This window comes from Pseudophryne corroboree, unplaced genomic scaffold, assembly GCF_028390025.1.
Source record: "Pseudophryne corroboree isolate aPseCor3 unplaced genomic scaffold, aPseCor3.hap2 scaffold_642, whole genome shotgun sequence".
Lineage (NCBI taxonomy): Eukaryota > Metazoa > Chordata > Amphibia > Anura > Myobatrachidae > Pseudophryne > Pseudophryne corroboree.
The window spans coordinates 158,237-178,242 of record NW_026970231.1 but is presented as its reverse complement, the minus strand read 5'-3'; the positions used below and the strand labels follow the sequence as shown (position 1 = coordinate 178,242).

The following is a 20,006-nucleotide window of genomic DNA, read 5'->3' as shown; positions in this document are numbered from 1 at the left end:
GTTTAATGTGAATTAGGGGTCATCCAAGTGCCACAAAAGGACGCCATGCCCTGCACATCCCTTTTTTCTTTTCATATGCAGACGAGGGTTGAAGCCAACTTTGACCCACTGCTTGGATGACATCACCATATGCAAATCCATCTGCTGTAGGCCTTCCCCCAGGAATGCTTGTACTAGTTGTTGCATTTGGTTTGTTGTTTGGGGGTGCTTCAGTATTAGGCAGCCTTCTGCCCTCCCATGTTCATCTGAAAATATGTGTTCTCCCAGCAGTTGTTGTCCCCAGATGAGAGTTCCCTTGTGCTGCCTCAGTTGAATCTCCTTTACTTGACAGAGATGTGCCTGAGCAGCGGCCCTCCCCAGCTCTATCCCAAATCATACTTATTTTGCATAGGAGATACCATGGTCATGAAGATTGTTCTCCCAGGGTGAGGTTCATTCATTGCATTCTGGGTATGCTGACTCCTATGATTTCCCCAAATGTGGGAAACTCGACTGCATTATTTGTGGTAGTGGGGGACTGTGTTTGTGCTTTCCTCTGGTCAGCTCTGGTAAAAGTCAGATTTATTTGTCTCAGATCTTCCTCTAGCCTTGTTCTTCTTTCGAGAGTTCCCTTGTGCTGCCTCAGTTGGATCTCCTTCACTTGACAGGGGGGTGCCCGAGCATCGACCCTCCCCAGCTCAAGCCCAACTCCTACTTACCTGCCAGGTGAGATACTATGATCATGAAGGTGCTTCTCCCAGGGCAAGGCTCACCCATTGCACTCTGGGTGTGCTGCTCCTGCGATTTCCCTAAATGTGGGAAACTTGACTGCATAATTTGTGTTTCCCCTGGTCAGCTCTCGTATAATTCAGATCTGTTTGTCTCAGGTCTCTCTCCAGCCTAGTTTGCTGTCTGTTTCAACTTCTCTTTTCTTGAGCCGCTCCCTTCTATTCCCTTGCGCACTATCTTGACTTCTCCCATCTGCTTACTTTGTGCCTTCCAACGCACAATGCGAACTACAGGTAGTGCTACAGGGCCCACACCCTTTTACTTGCCTTACAGAGCAGCTCTGGAGCTATTACAGTGCCCAGCTGCTGCAAGTAATCAGCTTGAATGCTTCAGGGGCTGGGGCATAGCCAACATGAGCCCCACACCGAAGTAGGGTGGAGGTGTTTAATGCGAACTAGGGGTCATCCAAGCGCCGCAAAAGGCCGCCATGCCCTGCACGCCCCTTTTCTCTTTTCATATGCAGACGAGGGTTGAAGCCAACTTTGACCCACTGCTTGGATGACATCACCATATGCAAATCCATCTGCTGCAGGCCTTCCCCCAGGAATGCTTGTACTAGTTGTTGCATTTGGTTTGTTGTTTGGGGGTGCTTCAGTATTAGGCAGCCTTCTGCCCTCCCATGTTCATCTGAAAATATGTGTTCTCCCTGCAGTTGTTGTCCCCAGATGAGAGTTCCCTTGTGCTGCCTCAGTTGAATCTCCTTTACTTGACAGAGATGTGCCTGAGCAGCGGCCCTCCCCAGCCCTATCCCAAATCATACTTATTTTGCATAGGAGATACCATGGTCATGAAGATTGTTCTCCCAGGGTGAGGTTCATTCATTGCATTCTGGGTATGCTGACCCCTGTGATTTCCCCAAATGTGGGAAACTCGACTGCATTATTTGTGGTAGTGGGGGACTGTGTTTGTGCTTTCCTCTGGTCAGCTCTGGTAAAAGCCAGATTTCTGTGTCTCAGATCTTCCTCTAGCCTTGTTCTTCTTTCGAGAGTTCTCTTGTGCTGCCTCAGTTGGATCTCCTTCACTTGACAGGGGGGTGCCCGAGCAGCGACCCTCCTCAGCTCTTGCCCAACTCCTACTTACCTGCCAGGTGAGATACTATGATCATGAAGGTGCTTCTCCCAGGGCAAGGCTCACCCATTGCACTCTGTGTGTGCTGCTCCAGCGATTTCCCCAAATGTGGGAAACTCGACTGCATAATTTGTGTTTCCCCTGGTCGGCTCTCGTATAATTCAGATCTCTTTGTCTCAGGTCTCTCTCCAGCCTAGTTTGCTGTCTGTTTCCACTTCTCTTTTCTTGAGCCGCTCCCTTCTATGCCCTTGCGCACTATCCTGACTTCTCCCGTCTGCTTACTTTGTGCCTTCCAACGCACAATGCGAACTACAGGTAGTGCTGCAGGGCCCACACCCTTTTAGTTGCCTTACAGAGCAGCTCTGGAGCTGTTACAGTGCCCAGCTGCTGCAAGAAATCAGCTTGAATGTTCTTCATTGATTGATGGAAGAAACATCTTACAAAAACTCTCCAGATTATTGACTTTTTAAAGTTTTTCTAGGAAACGTTCTAGATGAATGCTTATTAGCGTTTGTCAGAATGTACGTTTGCAAAGTGTCACTGTGGCGCAATCAGTTAGCGTGTTCGGTTATTATCCAAAAGGTTGGTGGTTCAATCCCTCCCAGGGACGTAATTTACCTTGTTATCAGATTTTGGTGATCTTTAAGTAGACAAGTCAAAATTTCAAACCCCCTCTTGTGGTGTAGGGTACCTGGCCTTCTCTGATGTAATCAGAGTTAGATTTGATTAAGTGATTTTATAAAAAAAAAACAGCTAGGAAGCACAATTTAGCAGTGGGTTGCAGAGAAAAAGAAATATGCTGGCAAAAAAATCCAATTGAGTGATTAAACAGCTCTTCATTTTCTGGCTTTATTTTTATGCTAACAAATTTGTTCTCTGAAAAGTGTCCACAAAGCCAAGTATCTGATTAACACCTTTGTAGGGATGGTTTTTCACCTATTACTAAATTAAACTTGCTTCATTGGAAAGGCAGCAAGATGCATCGTCATTTCAATATCTACTGAAATAATACAGGTTGACACCAGGAAACATTAACGCCACTGCATCCTTGCTGCTTTCTCATGTGGAAGTCTGTTTAATGTGAAAACAAGGTGATATCTAATTAGCACACAGGTAAGGAATTAAGAAAATCTTTATTTAAGGGTGAAGATGTTTCTCACAAAATCGTTGCCCCAATGCATCATTGAAATTCAAGCTGGAAAGATGATTTTAATATATCACTTGTACATTTTGTATTGCTCTTCTGGTGACAATGTAGTTTGTTTTTGTCAATTACCATTTTAATAATAGGGTAAAGAAAATTAAGTGGATTTTTGAAAGAAAACAATACTGTCAATATACTATTAAACAAATTAAAATGGTAAAAGTTATTGTACTTTAAGTAAAAATAAAAGAGCTAAAATATCAATCCCAATTTTGGATTACTTTAATTAAAAAAAAATTCATATAGCAGAGGATAGTTTCAATCTGCCTACCTCTGGGTTATCGGCCCAGCATGCTTCCATTGCAGTACTCTGCTGCACATGTAAGTGCAAGAGATCCTGAAGCACTCACTCATCATGGGAAAGTACCAATGTGTTTCTTCGTTGGTTGATGGAAGAAACATCTTACAAAAACTCTCCAGATTATTGACTTTTTAAAGTTTTTCTAGGAAACGTTCTAGATGAATGCTTATTAGCCTTTGTCAGTAGGAACATTTTGCAAAGTGTCTCTGTGGCGCAATCGGTTAGTGTGTTCGGCTATTAACCAAAAGGTTGGTGGTTCAATCCCACCCAGGGATGTAATTGACCTTGTGATCAGATTTTGGTGATATTTAAGTAGACAAGTCAAAATTTCAAACCCCCTGTTATGGTGTGGGTACCTGGCCTTCCCTGATGTAATCAGAGTTAGATTTGATTCAGTGATTTTATAAAAACAGCTAGGAAGCACAATTTAGCAGTAGGTTGCAGAGAAAAAAAATATGCTGGCAGAAAAATCCAATTGAGTGATTAAACAGCTCTTCATTTTCTGGCTTTATTTTTATGCTAACAAATTTGTTCTCTGAAAAGTGTCCACAATGCCAAGTCTCTGATTAACACCTTTGTAAGGATGGTTTTTCACCTATTACTAAATTAAACTTGCTTCATTGGAAAGGCAGCAAGATGCATCCTCATTTCAATGTCTACTGAAATAATACAGGTTGACACCAGGAAACATTAACGCCACTGCATCCTTGCTGCTTTCTCGTGTGGAAGTCTGTTTAATGTGAAAGCAAGGTGATATCTAATTAGCACACAGGTAAGGAATTAAGAAAATCTTTATTTAAGGGTGAAGATGTTTCTCACAAAATCGTTGACCCAATGCATCATTGAAATTCAACCTGGAAAGATGATTTTAATATATCACTTGTACATTTTGTATTGCTCTTCTGGTGACAATGTAGTTTGTTTTTGTCAATTACCATTTTAATAATAGGGTAAAGAAAATTAAGTGGATTTTTGAAAGAAAACAATACTGTCAATATACTATTAAAACAAATTAAAATGGTAAAAGTTATTGTACTTTAAGTAAAAATAAAAGAGCAAAAATATCCATCCCAGTTTTGGATTACTTTAATTAACAAAAAAAATGCATATAGCAAAGGATAGTTTCAATCTGCCTACCTCTGGGTTATGGGCCCAGCATGCTTCCATTGCAGTACTCTGCTGCACATGTAAGTGCAAGAGATCCTGAAGCACTCACTCATCATGGGAAAGTACCAATGTGTTTCTTTGTTGGTTGATGGAAGAAACATCTTACAAAAACTCTCCAGATTATTGACTTTTTAAAGTTTTTCTAGGAAACGTTCTAGATGAATGCTTATTAGCCTTTGTCAGTATGTACTTTTTGCAAAGTGTCTCTGTGGCGCAATTGGTTAGTGTGTACGGCTATTAACCAAAAGGTTGGTGGTTAAATCCTACCCAGGGACGTAATTGACCTTGTGATCAGATTTTGGTGATATTTAAGTAGACAAGTCAAAATTTCAAACCCCCTCTTATTGTGTAGGGTACCTAGCCTTCTCTGATGTAATCAGAGTTAGATTTGATTCAGTGATTTTATAAAAACAGCTAGGAAGCACAATGTAGCAGTGGGTTGCAGAGAAAAAAAATATGCTGGCAAAAAAATCCAATTGAGTGATTAAACAGCTCTTCATTTCTGGCTTTATTTTTATGCTAACAAATTTGTTCTCTGAAAAGTGTCCACAAAGCCAAGTCTCTGATTAACACCTTTGTAGGGATGGTTTTTCACATATTACTAAATTAAACTTGCTTCATTGGAAAGGCAGCAAGATGCATCCTCATTTCAATGTCTACTGAAATAATACAAGTTGACACCAGGAAACATTAACGCCACTGCATCCTTGCTGCTTTCTCATGTGGAAGTCTGTTTAATGTGAAAACAAGGTGATATCTAATTAGCACACAAGCAAGGAATTAAGAAAATCTTTATTTAAGGGTGAAGATGTTTCTCACAAAATCGTTGCCCCAATGCATCATTGAAATTCAAGCTGGAAAGATGATTTTAATATATCACTTGTACATTTTGTATTGCTCTTCTGGTGACAATGTAGTTTGTTTTTGTCAATTACCATTTTAATAATAGGGTAATGAAAATTAAGTGGATTTTTGAAAGAAAACAATACCGTCAATATACTATTAAAACAAATTAATTGGTAAAAGTTATTGTACTTTAAGTAAAAATAAAAGAGGCAAAATATCAATCCCAGTTTTGGATTACTTTAATTAACAAAAAAAAATGCATATAGCAGAGGATAGTTTCAATCTGCCTACCTCTGGGTTATGGGCCCAGCATGCTTCCATTGCTGTACTCTGCTGCACATGTAAGTGCAAGAGATCCTGAAGCACTCACTCATCATGGGAAAGTACCAATGTGTTTCTTTGTTGGTTGATGGAAGAAACATCTTACAAAAACTCTCCAGATTATTGACTTTTTAAAGTTTTTCTAGGAAACGTTTTTAGATGAATGCTTATTACCCTTTGTCAGTATTTACTTCTGCAAAGTGTCTCTGTGGCGCAATCAGTTAGTGTGTACGGCTACTAACCAAAAGGTTGGTGGTTCAATCACACCCAGGGACGTAATTGACCTTGTGATCAGATTTTGGTGATCTTTAAGTAGACAAGTCAAAATTTCAAACCCCCTGTTATGGTGTAGGGTACCTGGCCTTCTCTGATGTAATCAGAGTTAGATTTGATTCAGTGATTTTATAAAAACAGCTAGGAAGCACAATTTAGCAGTTGGTTGCAGAGAAAAAGAAATATGCTGGCAAAAAAATCCAATTGAGTGATTAAACAGCTCTTCATTTTCTGGCTTTATTTTTATGCTAACAAATTTGTTCTCTGAAAAGTGTCCACAAAGCCAAGTCTCTGATTAACACCTTTGTAGGGATGGTTTTACACCTATTACTAAATTAAACTTGCTTCATTGGAAAGGCAGCAAGATGCATCCTCATTTCAATGTCTACTGAAATAATACAGGTTGACACCAGGAAACATTAACGCCACTGCATCCTTGCTGCTTTCTCATGTGGAAGTCTGTTTAATGTGAAAACAAGGTGATATCTAATTAGCACACAGGTAAGGAATTAAGAAAATCTTTATTTAAGGGTGAAGATGTTTCTCACAAAATCGTTGCCCCAATGCATCATTGAAATTCAAGCTGGAAAGATGATTTTAATATATCACTTGTACATTGTGTATTGCTCTTCTGGTGACAATGTAGTTTGTTTTTGTCAATTACCATTTTAATAATAGGGTAAAGAAAATTAAGTGGATTTTTGAAAGAAAACAATACTGTCAATATACTATCAAAACAAATTAAAATGGTAAAAGTTATTGTACTTTAAGTAAAAATAAAAGAGCCAAAATATCAATCCCAGTTTTGGATTACTTTAATTAACAAAAAAAAAATGCATATAGCAAAGGATAGTTTCAATCTGCCTACCTCTGGGTTATGGGCCCAGCATGCTTCCATTGCAGTACTCTGCTGCACATGTAAGTGCAAGAGATCCTGAAGCACTCACTCATTATGGGAAAGTACCAATGTGTTTCTTCATTGGTTGATGGAAGAAACATCTTACAAAAACTCTCCAGATTATTGACTTTTTAAAGTTTTTCTAGGAAACGTTCTAGATGAATGCTTATTAGCCTTTGTCAGTATGTACTTTTGCAAAGTGTCTCTGTGGCGCAATTGGTTAGTGTGTAAGGCTATTAACCAAAAGGTTGGTGGTTCAATCCCACCCAAGGACGTAATTGACCTTGTGATCAGATTTTGGTGATATTTAAGTAGACAAGTCAAAATTTCAAACCCCCTCTTATTGTGTAGGGTACCTGGCCTTCTCTGATGTTATCAGAGTTAGATTTGATTCAGTGATTTTATAAAAAACAGCTAGGAAGCACAATTTAGCAGTGGGTTGCAGAGAAAAAAATATGCTGGCAAAAAAATCCAATTGAGTGATTAAACAGCTCTTCATTTTCTGGTTTATTTTTATGCTAACAAATTTGTTCTCTGAAAAGTGTCCACAAAGCCAAGTCTCTGATTAACACCTTTGTAGGGATGGTTTTTCACCTATTACTAAATTAAACTTGCTTCATTGGAAAGGCAGCAAGATGTATCCTCATTTCAATGTCTACTGAAATAATACAGGTTGACACCAGGAAACATTAACGCCACTGCATCCTTGCTGCTTTCTCATGTGGAAGTCTGTTTAATGTGAAAACAAGGTGATATCTAATTAGCACACAAGCAAGGAATTAAGAAAATCTTTATTTAAGGGTGAAGATGTTTCTCACAAAATCGTTGCCCCAATGCATCATTGAAATTCAAGCTGGAAAGATGATTTTAATATATCACTTGTACATTTTGTATTGCTCTTCTGGTGACAATGTAGTTTGTTTTTGTCAATTACCATTTTAATAATAGGGTAAAGAAAATTAAGTGGATTTTTGAAAGAAAACAATACTGTCAATATACTATTAAAACAAATTAATTGGTAAAAGTTATTGTACTTTAAGTAAAAATAAAAGAGGCAAAATATCAATCCCAGATTTGGATTACTTTAATTAACAAAAAAAAAATGCATATAGCAGAGGATAGTTTCAATCTGCCTACCTCTGGGTTATGGGCCCAGCATGCTTCCATTGCTGTACTCTGCTGCACATGTAAGTGCAAGAGATCCTGAAGCACTCACTCATCATGGGAAAGTACCAATGTGTTTCTTTGTTGGTTGATGGAAGAAACATCTTACAAAAACTCTCCAGATTATTGACTTTTTAAAGTTTTTCAAGGAAACGTTTTAGATGAATGCTTATTAGCCTTTGTCAGTATTTACTTCTGCAAAGTGTCTCTGTGGCGCAATCAGTTAGTGTGTACGGCTACTAACCAAAAGGTTGGTGGTTCAATCACACCCAGGGACGTAATTGACCTTGTAATCAGATTTTGGTGATCTTTAAGTAGACAAGTCAAAATTTCAAACCCCCTGTTATGGTGTAGGGTACCTGGCCTTCTCTGATGTAATCAGAGTTAGATTTGATTCAGTGATTTTATAAAAACAGCTAGGAAGCACAATTTAGCAGTGGGTTGCAGAGAAAAAGAAATATGCTGGCAAAAAAATCCAATTGAGTGATTAAACAGCTCTTCATTTTCTGGCTTTATTTTTTTGCTAACAAATTTGTTCTCTGAAAAGTGTCCACAAAGCCAAGTCTCTGATTAACACCTTTGTAGGGATGGTTTTTCACCTATTACTAAATTAAACTTGCTTCATTGGAAAGGCAGCAAGATGCATCCTCATTTCAATGTCTACTGAAATAATACAGGTTGACACCAGGAAACATTAACGCCACTGCATCCTTGCTGCTTTCTCATGTGGAAGTCTGTTTAATGTGAAAACAAGGTGATATCTAATTAGCACACAGGTAAGGAATTAAGAAAATCTTTATTTAAGGGTGAAGATGTTTCTCACAAAATCGTTGCCCCAATGCATCATTGAAATTCAACCTGGAAAGATGATTTTAATATATCACTTGTACATTTTGTATTGCTCTTCTGGTGACAATGTAGTTTGTTTTTGTCAATTACCATTTTAATAATAGGGTAAAGAAAATTAAGTGGATTTTTGAAAGAAAACAATACTGTCAATATACTATTAAAACAAATTAAAATGGTAAAAGTTATTGTACTTTAAGTAAAAATAAAAGAGCAAAAATATCCATCCCAGTTTTGGATTACTTTAATTAACAAAAAAATGCATATAGCAAAGGATAGTTTCAATCTGCCTACCTCTGGGTTATGGGCCCAGCATGCTTCCATTGCAGTACTCTGCTGCACATGTAAGTGCAAGAGATCCTGAAGCACTCACTCATCATGGGAAAGTACCAATGTGTTTCTTTGTTGGTTGATGGAAGAAACATCTTACAAAAACTCTCCAGATTATTGACTTTTTAAAGTTTTTCTAGGAAACGTTCTAGATGAATGCTTATTAGCCTTTGTCAGTATGAACTTTTTGCAAAGTGTCTCTGTGGCGCAATTGGTTAGTGTGTACGGCTATTAACCAAAAGGTTGGTGGTTAAATCCTACCCAGGGACGTAATTGACCTTGTGATCAGATTTTGGTGATATTTAAGTAGACAAGTCAAAATTTCAAACCCCCTCTTATTGTGTAGGGTACCTAGCCTTCTCTGATGTAATCAGAGTTAGATTTGATTCAGTGATTTTATAAAAACAGCTAGGAAGCACAATTTAGCAGTGGGTTGCAGAGAAAAAGAAATATGCTGGCAAAAAAATCCAATTGAGTGATTAAACAGCTCTTCATTTCTGGCTTTATTTTTATGCTAACAAATTTGTTCTCTGAAAAGTGTCCACAAAGCCAAGTCTCTGATTAACACCTTTGTAGGGATGGTTTTTCACATATTACTAAATTAAACTTGCTTCATTGGAAAGGCAGCAAGATGCATCCTCATTTCAATGTCTACTGAAATAATACAAGTTGACACCAGGAAACATTAACGCCACTGCATCCTTGCTGCTTTCTCATGTGGAAGTCTGTTTAATGTGAAAACAAGGTGATATCTAATTAGCACACAAGCAAGGAATTAAGAAAATCTTTATTTAAGGGTGAAGATGTTTCTCACAAAATCGTTGCCCCAATGCATCATTGAAATTCAAGCTGGAAAGATGATTTTAATATATCACTTGTACATTTTGTATTGCTCTTCTGGTGACAATGTAGTTTGTTTTTGTCAATTACCATTTTAATAACAGGGTAAAGAAAATTAAGTGGATTTTTGAAAGAAAACAATACTGTCAATATACTATTAAAACAAATTAATTGGTAAAAGTTATTGTACTTTAAGTAAAAATAAAAGAGGCAAAATATCAATCCCAGTTTTGGATTACTTTAATTAACAAAAAAAATGCATATAGCAGAGGATAGTTTCAATCTGCCTACCTCTGGGTTATGGGCCCAGCATGCTTCCATTGCTGTACTCTGCTGCACATGTAAGTGCAAGAGATCCTGAAGCACTCACTCATCATGGGAAAGTACCAATGTGTTTCTTTGTTGGTTGATGGAAGAAACATTTTACAAAAACTCTCCAGATTATTGATTTTTTAAAGTTTTTCTAGGAAACGTTTTAGATGAATGCTTATTAGCCTTTGTCAGTATTTACTTCTGCAAAGTGTCTCTGTGGCGCAATCAGTTAGTGTGTACGGCTACTAACCAAAAGGTTGGTGGTTCAATCACACCCAGGGACGTAATTGACCTTGTGATCAGATTTTGGTGATCTTTAAGTAGACAAGTCAAAATTTCAAACCCCCTGTTATGGTGTAGGGTACCTGGCCTTCTCTGATGTAATCAGAGTTAGATTTGATTCAGTGATTTTATAAAAACAGCTAGGAAGCACAATTTAGCAGTGGGTTGCAGAGAAAAAGAAATATGCTGGCAAAAAAATCCAATTGAGTAATTAAACAGCTCTTCATTTTCTGGCTTTATTTTTATGCTAACAAATTTGTTCTCTGAAAAGTGTCCACAAAGCCAAGTCTCTGATTAACACCTTTGTAGGGATGGTTTTTCACCTATTACTAAATTAAACTTGCTTCATTGGAAAGGCAGCAAGATGCATCCTCATTTCAATGTCTACTGAAATAATACAAGTTGACACCAGGAAACATTAACGCCACTGCTTCCTTGCTGCTTTCTCATGTGGAAGTCTGTTTAATGTGAAAACAAGGTGATATCTAATTAGCACACAGGTAAGGAATTAAGAAAATCTTTATTTAAGGGTGAAGATGTTTCTCACAAATTTGTTGACCCAATGCATCATTGAAATTCAAGCTGGAAAGATGATTTTAATATATCACTTGTACATTTTGTATTGCTCTTCTGGTGACAATGTAGTTTGTTTTTGTCAATTACCATTTTAATAATAGGGTAAAGAAAATTAAGTGGATTTTTGAAAGAAAACAATACTGTCAATATACTATTAAAACAAATTAAAATGGTAAAAGTTATTGTACTTTAAGTAAAAATAAAAGAGACAAAATATCAATCCCAGTTTTGGATTACTTTAATTAACAAAAAAAAATGCATATAGCAGAGGATAGTTTCAATCTGCCTACCTCTGGGTTATGGGCCCAGCATGCTTCCATTGCAGTACTCTGCTGCACATGTAAGTGCAAGAGATCCTGAAGCACTCACTCATCATGGGAAAGTACCAATGTGTTTCTTCGTTGGTTGATGGAAGAAACATCTTACAAAAACTCTCCAGATTATTGACTTTTTAAAGTTTTTCTAGGAAACGTTTTAGATGAATGCTTATTAGCCTTTGTCAGTATAGACTTTTGCAAAGTGTCTCTGTGGCGCAATCAGTTAGTATGTACGGCTATTAACCAAAAGGTTGGTGGTTCAATCCCACCCAGGGACCTAATTGACCTTGTTATCAGATTTTGGTGATCTTTAAGTAGACAAGTCAAATTTCATACCCCCTGTTATGGTGTAGGGTACCTGGCCTTCTCTGATGTAATCAGAGTTAGATTTGATTCAGTGATTTTATAAAAACATCTAGGAAGCACAATTTAGCAGTGGGTTGCAGAGAAAAAGAAATATGCTGGCAAAAAAATCAAATTGCGTGATTAAACAGCTCTTCATTTTCTGGCTTTATTTTTATGCTAACAAATTTGTTCTCTGAAAAGTGTCCACAAAGCCAAGTCTCTGATTAACACCTTTGTAGGGATGGTTTTTCACCTATTACTAAATTAAACTTGCTTCATTGGAAAGGCAGCAAGATGTATCCTCATTTCAATGTCTACTGAAATAATACAGGTTGACACCAGGAAACATTAACGCCACTGCATCCTTGCTGCTTTCTCATGTGGAAGTCTGTTTAATGTGAAAACAAGGTGATATCTAATTAGCACACAGGTAAGGAATTAAGAAAATCTTTATTTAAGGGTGAAGATGTTTCTCACAAAATTGTTGACCCAATGCATCATTGAAATTCAAGCTGGAAAGATGATTTTAATATATCACTTGTACATTTTGTATTGCTCTTCTGGTGACAATGTAGTTTGTTTTTGTCAATTACCATTTTAATAATAGGGTAAAGAAAATGAAGTGGATTTTTGAAAGAAAACAATACTGTCAATATACTATTAAAACAAATTAAAATGGTAAAAGTTATTGTACTTTAAGTAAAAATAAAAGAGACAAAATATCAATCCCAGTTTTGGATTACTTTAATTAACAAAAAAAAATGCATATAGCAGAGGATAGTTTCAATCTGCCTACCTCTGGGTTATGGGCCCAGCATGCTTCCATTGCAGTACTCTGCTGCACATGTAAGTGCAAGAGATCCTGAAGCACTCACTCATCATGGGAAAGTACCAATGTGTTTCTTCGTTGGTTGATGGAAGAAACATCTTACAAAAACTCTCCAGATTATTGACTTTTTAAAGTTTTTCTAGGAAACGTTTTAGATGAATGCTTATTAGCCTTTGTCAGTATGGACTTTTGCAAAGTGTCTCTGTGGTGCAATCAGTTAGTATGTACGGCTATTAACCAAAAGGTTGGTGGTTCAATCCCACCCAGGGACCTAATTTCCCTTGTTATCAGATTTTGGTGATCTTTAAGTAGACAAGTCAAAATTTCAAACCCCCTGTTACGGTGTAGGGTACCTGGCCTTCTCTGATGTAATCAGAGTTAGATTTGATTCAGTGATTTTATAAAAACAGCTAGGAAGCACAATTTAGCAGTGGGTTGCAGAGAAAAAAAATATGCTGGCAGAAAAATCCAATTGAGTGATTAAACAGCTCTTCATTTTCTGGCTTTATTTTTATGCTAACAAATTTGTTCTCTGAAAAGTGTCCACAAAGCCAAGTCTCTGATTAACACCTTTGTAAGGATGGTTTTTCACCTATTACTAAATTAAACTTGCTTCATTGGAAAGGCAGCAAGATGCATCCTCATTTCAATGTCTACTGAAATAATACAAGTTGACACCAGGAAACATTAACGCCACTGCATCCTTGCTGCTTTCTCATGTGGAAGTCTGTTTTATATGAAAACAAGGTGATATCTAATTAGCACACAGGTAAGGAATTAAGAAAATCTTTATTTAAGGGTGAAGATGTTTCTCACAAAATCGTTGCCCCAATGCATCATTGAAATTCAAGCTGGAAATATGATTTTAATATATCACTTGTACATTTTGTATTGCTCTTCTGGTGACAATGTAGTTTGTTTTTGTCAATTACCATTTTAATAATAGGGTAAAGAAAATTAAGTGGATTTTTGAAAGAAAACAATACTGTCAATATACTATTAAAACAAATTAAAATGGTAAAAGTTATTGTACTTTAAGTAAAAATAAAAGAGCCAAAATATCAATCCCAGTTTTGGATTACTTTAATTAACAAAAAAAAATGCATATAGCAGAAGATAGTTTCAATCTGCCTACCTCTGGGTTATGGGCCCAGCATGCTTCCATTGCTGTACTCTGCTGCACATGTAAGTGCAAGAGATCCTGAAGCACTCACTCATCATGGGAAAGTACCAATGTGTTTCTTCGTTGGTTGATGGAAGAAACATCTTACAAAAACTCTCCAGATTATTGACTTTTTAAAGTTTTTCTAGGAAACGTTTTAGATGAATGCTTATTAGCCTTTGTCAGTATGGACTTTTGCAAAGTGTCTCTGTGGCGCAATCGGTTAGTATGTACAGCTAATAACCAAAAGGTTGGTGGTTCAATCCCACCCAGGGACCTAATTGACCTTGTTATCAGATTTTGGTGATCTTTAAGTAGACAAGTCAAAATTTCAAACCCCCTGTTATAGTGTAGGGTACCTGGCCTTCTCTGATGTAATCAGAGTTAGATTTGATTCGGTGATTTTATAAAAACAGCTAGGAAGCACAATTTAGCAGTGGTTTGCAGAGAAAAAAAATATGCTGGCAGAAAAATCCAATTGAGTGATTAAACAGCTCTTCATTTTCTGGCTTTATTTTTATGCTAACAAATTTGTTCTCTGAAAAGTGTCCACAAAGCCAAGTCTCTGATTAACACCTTTGTAATGATGGTTTTTCACCTATTACTAAATTAAACTTGCTTCATTGGAAAGGCAGCAAGATGCATCCTCATTTCAATGTCTACTGAAATAATACAGGTTGACACCAGGAAACATTAACGCCACTGCATCCTTGCTGCTTTCTCATGTGGAAGTCTGTTTAATGTGAAAACAAGGTGATATCTAATTAGCACACAGGTAAGGAATTAAGAAAATCTTTATTTAAGGGTGAAGATGTTTCTCACAAAATCGTTGCCCCAATGCATCATTGAAATTCAAGCTGGAAAGATGATTTTAATATATCACTTGTACATTTTGTATTGCTCTTCTGGTGACAATGTAGTTTGTTTTTGTCAATTACCATTTTAATAATAGGGTAAAGAAAATTAAGTGGATTTTTGAAAGAAAACAATACTGTCAATATACTATTAAAACAAATTAAAATGGTAAAAGTTATTGTACTTTAAGTAAAAATAAAAGAGCCAAAATATCAATCCCAGTTTTGGATTACTTTAATTAACAAACAAAAAAATGCATATAGCAGAGGATAGTTTCAATCTGCCTACCTCTGGGTTATGGGCCCAGCATGCTTCCATTGCTGTACTCTGCTGCACATGTAAGTGCAAGAGATCCTGAAGCACTCACTCATCATGGGAAAGTACCAATGTGTTTCTTCGTTGGTTGATAGAAGAAACATCTTACAAAAACTCTCCAGATTATTGACTTTTTAAAGTTTTTCTAGGAAACGTTTTAGATCAATGCTTATTAGCATTTGTCAGTATGTTGTTTTGCAAAGTGTCTCTGTGGCGCAATCAGTTAGTGTGTATGGCTATTAACCAAAAGGTTGGTGGTTCAATCCCACCCAGGGATGTAATTGACCTTGTTATCAGATTTTGGTGATCTTTAAGTAGACAAGTCAAATTTCATACCCCCTGTTATGGTGTAGGGTACCTGGCCTTCTCTGATGTAATCAGAGTTAGATTTGATTCAGTGATTTTATAAAAACATCTAGGAAGCACAATTTAGCAGTGGGTTGCAGAGAAAAAGAAATATGCTGGCAAAAAAATCAAATTGCGTGATTAAACAGCTCTTCATTTTCTGGCTTTATTTTTATGCTAACAAATTTGTTCTCTGAAAAGTGTCCACAAAGCCAAGTCTCTGATTAACACCTTTGTAGGGATGGTTTTTCACCTATTACTAAATTAAACTAGCTTCATTGGAAAGGCAGCAAGATGTATCCTCATTTCAATGTCTACTGAAATAATACAGGTTGACACCAGGAAACATTAACGCCACTGCATCCTTGCTGCTTTCTCATGTGGAAGTCTGTTTAATGTGAAAACAAGGTGATATCTAATTAGCACACAGGTAAGGAATTAAGAAAATCTTTATTTAAGGGTGAAGATGTTTCTCACAAAATTGTTGACCCAATGCATCATTGAAATTCAAGCTGGAAAGATGATTTTAATATATCACTTGTACATTTTGTATTGCTCTTCTGGTGACAATGTAGTTTGTTTTTGTCAATTACCATTTTAATAATAGGGTAAAGAAAATGAAGTGGATTTTTGAAAGAAAACAATACTGTCAATATACTATTAAAACAAATTAAAATGGTAAAAGTTATTGTACTTTAAGTAAAAATAAAAGAGCCAAAATATCAATCCCAGTTTTGGATTACTTTAATTAACAAACAAAAAAATGCATATAGCAGAGGATAGTTTCAATCTGCCTACCTCTGGGTTATGGGCCCAGCAGGCTTCCATTGCAGTACTCTGCTGCACATGTAAGTGCAAGAGATCCTGAAGCACTCACTCATCATGGGAAAGTACCAATGTGTTTCTTCGTTGGTTGATGGAAGAAACATCTTACAAAAACTCTCCAGATTATTGACTTTTTAAAGTTTTTCTAGGAAACGTTTTAGATGAATGCTTATTAGCCTTTGTCAGTATGGACTTTTGCAAAGTGTCTCTGTGGCGCAATCAGTTAGTATGTATGGCTATTAACCATAAGGTTGGTGGTTCAATCCCACCCAGGGACCTAATTGACCTTGTTATCAGATTTTGGTGATCTTTAAGTAGACAAGTCAAAATTTCAAACCCCCTGTTATGGTGTAGGGTACCTGGCCTTCTCTGATGTAATCAGAGTTAGATTTGATTCAGTGATTTTATAAAAACAGCTAGGAAGCACAATTTAGCAGTGGGTTGCAGAGAAAAAAAATATGCTGGCAGAAAAATCCAATTGAGTGATTAAACAGCTCTTCATTTTCTGGCTTTATTTTTATGCTAACAAATTTGTTCTCTGAAAAGTGTCCACAAAGCCAAGTCTCTGATTAACACCTTTGTAAGGATGGTTTTTCACCTATTACTAAATTAAACTTGCTTCATTGGAAAGGCAGCAAGATGCATCCTCATTTCAATGGTAAGTCAACCTTCTTGCCCTATGTTCCCTGTCAACGGATGAAGACGCATCATTATCTACCGCAGTCATTTTGGCCCAATAGATATGCAAGAAGTTTAGATTCCCCTTTCTTTGCAGGTAGAGGAAGGAAAAGGAAGAGGTCTGTAGCCTCTTCAAGATCGCAGGACCAGAGATTGTCCTCTGCTTCTGCCAAATCCACTGCATGACACTGGGGCTTTCTTGCAGGAGCCCACACCAGTGGGGGCACGTCTAAAACTCTTCAGTCAGTTCTGGATTCATTCGGACCTGGACTCGTGGGTTTTACAAATAGTGTCCCAAGGGTACAAACTGGGGTTTCAAGACGTTCCCCCTCACCGATTGTTCAAATTGGCCTTAGTCAGCAGGGAGAAGGTTTTTATTCAAGCCTCTTCGTGGTCCCGAAGCCGGACGGCTCAGTCAGACCAATCTTAAATCTGAAATCCCTCAATTTCTTCCTAAAGAAATTCAATTTCAAGATGGAATTTCTCAGGGCAGTGATCTCCAGTCCGGAGGACGGAGATTTCATGGTTTTGGTAGACATAAAGGATGCCTACTTACATGTTCCCATTTAGCCACTGCCTCAAGCTACCTAAGGTTTGCAATTCAGGATTGTCATTACCAATTTCAGACAATGCCGTTTGGTCTGTCCACGGCTCCGAGGATTTTCACCAGGGTGATGGCGGAAATTATGGTTCTCCTTCGCAAGCAAGGAGTCACAATAATCCCGTACTTGGATGATCTCCTGATAAAGGCGAGATCCAGGGACCAGTTGGTGCAAAACATTGCACTCTCCCTGACAGTTCTTCAACAACATGGTTGGCTCCTAAACTTGCCAAAATCGCAGTTGGTCCCAATGACACGGTTGTTGTTTTTGGGAGTCATACTGTTAGGCGCCGGGGTCCGCTTGATGGTCTGCGCGGCCCGGCGCCTAGCAACTAGAGACGCCGTGCACGTACAGCCGCCGGCTCCCTAGCAACGCTAGACGCCGGGCGCGCTGAGCCGCACGGACCCTAGCAACGGGGACGCCACTGGCGGACCGCGCTCCCCGTTGCTAGGCTTTAGGAAATTAAGATATTCACCTGCTCTCTGGCCGTGCAGCAAGGCAGCTGCACGGCATTTATTCTAATCAGCCTTTAGCAGCTGATTGGAGGACTCCTTGTTAAATACACTCCCAGGGCTTCTCACAGACGCCGGTAATAGCTTCCTGCATGCTGCCTTTGTTTGCTGAGAGTCTGTTTCCAGTCCTGCTGTATCCGGTCATTCCAGTCCGCAGAAGTCCGGTATTCGGGAGTTGTCATCTCATCCCAAGAGGTCGTTTGGTTCCCTAAAGTCCTGACTGATCACCATTTTATATCCAGTGGTGTTCGTGAGTTGCGGCTCTGCCGTGTGTTGCGGCTCAGCCGCTTTACCTTTTATATTTTGTGTTTGGAGCATTTGCGGAGGGTTCCGCTTCCACAAGTCCTCTCTGGTACTTGGCGGTGCCGGGTAGGAGAATTGGACAAGTGGATATTTTGGTTGTCCTTTTTCCTGGCGGTTTCTCCGCACATATTATAGTTTTGAGTTTGCTTAGCCCCTGGCCTGGTTGTTTAGTTAGAGGGCCTCTTGTTATCACCCTGTCTCAGGTTTCCCTTTGTCTCTCATTAAGACCGGGGGGCATCGAAGTTGGGCAGACATAATCCGCCCTTCAAACGCGGCTGCCAAGGGCTCAAGAAACCATAGTCTCGCAGGGGATTTCTGACAACACGGGTGAGACAACAGAGTTAGGGCGCCAGGGGCTATTTTCCTGTCCTGCTCCCTTCCCCAGCATTCCGTTCCAGTGCTCCAGTCCTTGCCATAAGATCTTCTCTGACCAGAGTGCTGGAATCATAACATTATTACCGGCCATACCAAAACTTAAAATTAAACGGGGTTTAATTTTTTCTCATTCAGTTTTGTGAGAGTTTATCGGCCTCATGAATCCAACAGGTTTAGGGCCAAATCCTGGTCAGCTCTTAGTCAGCCAGATTCAAGAACTTACTCAGATGGTTCAGGATCTTTCTCTTCGGGTGAAGTCGCAGGAAGATCTTTTGCGAGCTTCCCCAAGGGTAGTCCCTGAACCAAAGATGCATTTGCCTGACCGTTTTTCTGGTGATAGAAAAGAGTTTTTTAATTTTAAAGAATCCTGTAAACTTTATTTTCGTTTAAGACCGACTTCCTCGGGTACTGAATCTCAGCGGGTCGGGTTTATTATTTCTTTGCTCCAGGGGGATCCTCAGACCTGGGCATTTTGTTTAAGAGCAGAGGATCCGGCATTGTTGTCAGTTGACGCTTTTTTTGAGTCTTTAGGGCTCTTGTATGATGACCCTGATAGAGAGGCGTCCGCTGAAAGTCAGTTGCGCGCTCTCAGACAGGGTAGAAATCCTGCAGAGGTTTATTGTACGGAGTTTCGCCGTTGGTCGAACGACTGTGGCTGGAATGACCCAGCCCTGCGCAGTCAGTTTCGCCTCGGCTTATCAGAGTCTATAAAAGACAGTCTCCTTCAGTACCCCGCTCCTGAGACTCTCGATAAACTCATGGAGCTTTCTATTAAGATTGATCGTCGTCTCAGAGAGCGGAGGGCTGAAAAAGGAGCACCTGTAAGGTCAAGTCCGTGTGTATATTCCATTCCTGAAGACGTAGAGGAGACCATGCAGATGGGTCTCTCCCGGCTGTCTCCTGAAGAAAGAGCCAGAAGGCAAAATTCTGGTCTTTGTCTGTACTGTGGGGGTAAGGGACATTTTGCTCGTAATTGTCCGAACAAGTCGGGAAACGCTTTGACCAGGTGAATTGTGAGGGGGTTCACCTAGGTCTGCAGCTTATCTCCTCGAATAACTCCCTTTTAGTCCCAGTTAAAGTTTCCTTTGGCAGCCTCAGTTCTTCTGTGTCGGCTTTTGTTGACAGTGGAGCTGCAGGAAACTTTATGGATTTAACTTGGGCTAAGGCCTTAGGCATTCCTCAGTTACCTTTGGGTAGGTGTGTCACCATGCATGGCTTAGATGGGAGTCCGCTGTCTAATGGGATTATTTCTCTCCGTACACCCCCTGTACTACTTACAGTAGGAGCTCTACATTCCGAGAAAATCGAGTTCTTTCTTACACATTGCCCAGCAGTTCCAGTTGTTCT

The 20,006-nt window shown here is 38.7% G+C and overlaps 4 non-coding genes across 4 annotated transcripts; all 4 read left to right on the top strand.

Moving 5' to 3' along the window:
- Positions 1 to 374: 374 nt before the first annotated feature.
- Positions 375 to 538, top strand: LOC135036340 (U1 spliceosomal RNA). The gene has a single exon (XR_010231123.1). It is a non-coding gene; the product is annotated as a U1 spliceosomal RNA (small nuclear RNA).
- A 152-nt stretch (positions 539 to 690) lies between these two features.
- On the top strand, positions 691 to 853 carry LOC135036354 (U1 spliceosomal RNA). Its single transcript, XR_010231137.1, has one exon. It is a non-coding gene; the product is annotated as a U1 spliceosomal RNA (small nuclear RNA).
- A 671-nt stretch (positions 854 to 1,524) lies between these two features.
- LOC135036333 (U1 spliceosomal RNA) lies at positions 1,525 to 1,688 on the top strand. The gene has a single exon (XR_010231116.1). It is a non-coding gene; the product is annotated as a U1 spliceosomal RNA (small nuclear RNA).
- Positions 1,689 to 1,840: 152 nt separating this feature from the next.
- On the top strand, positions 1,841 to 2,003 carry LOC135036357 (U1 spliceosomal RNA). Its single transcript, XR_010231138.1, has one exon. It is a non-coding gene; the product is annotated as a U1 spliceosomal RNA (small nuclear RNA).
- Positions 2,004 to 20,006: the final 18,003 nt, after the last annotated feature.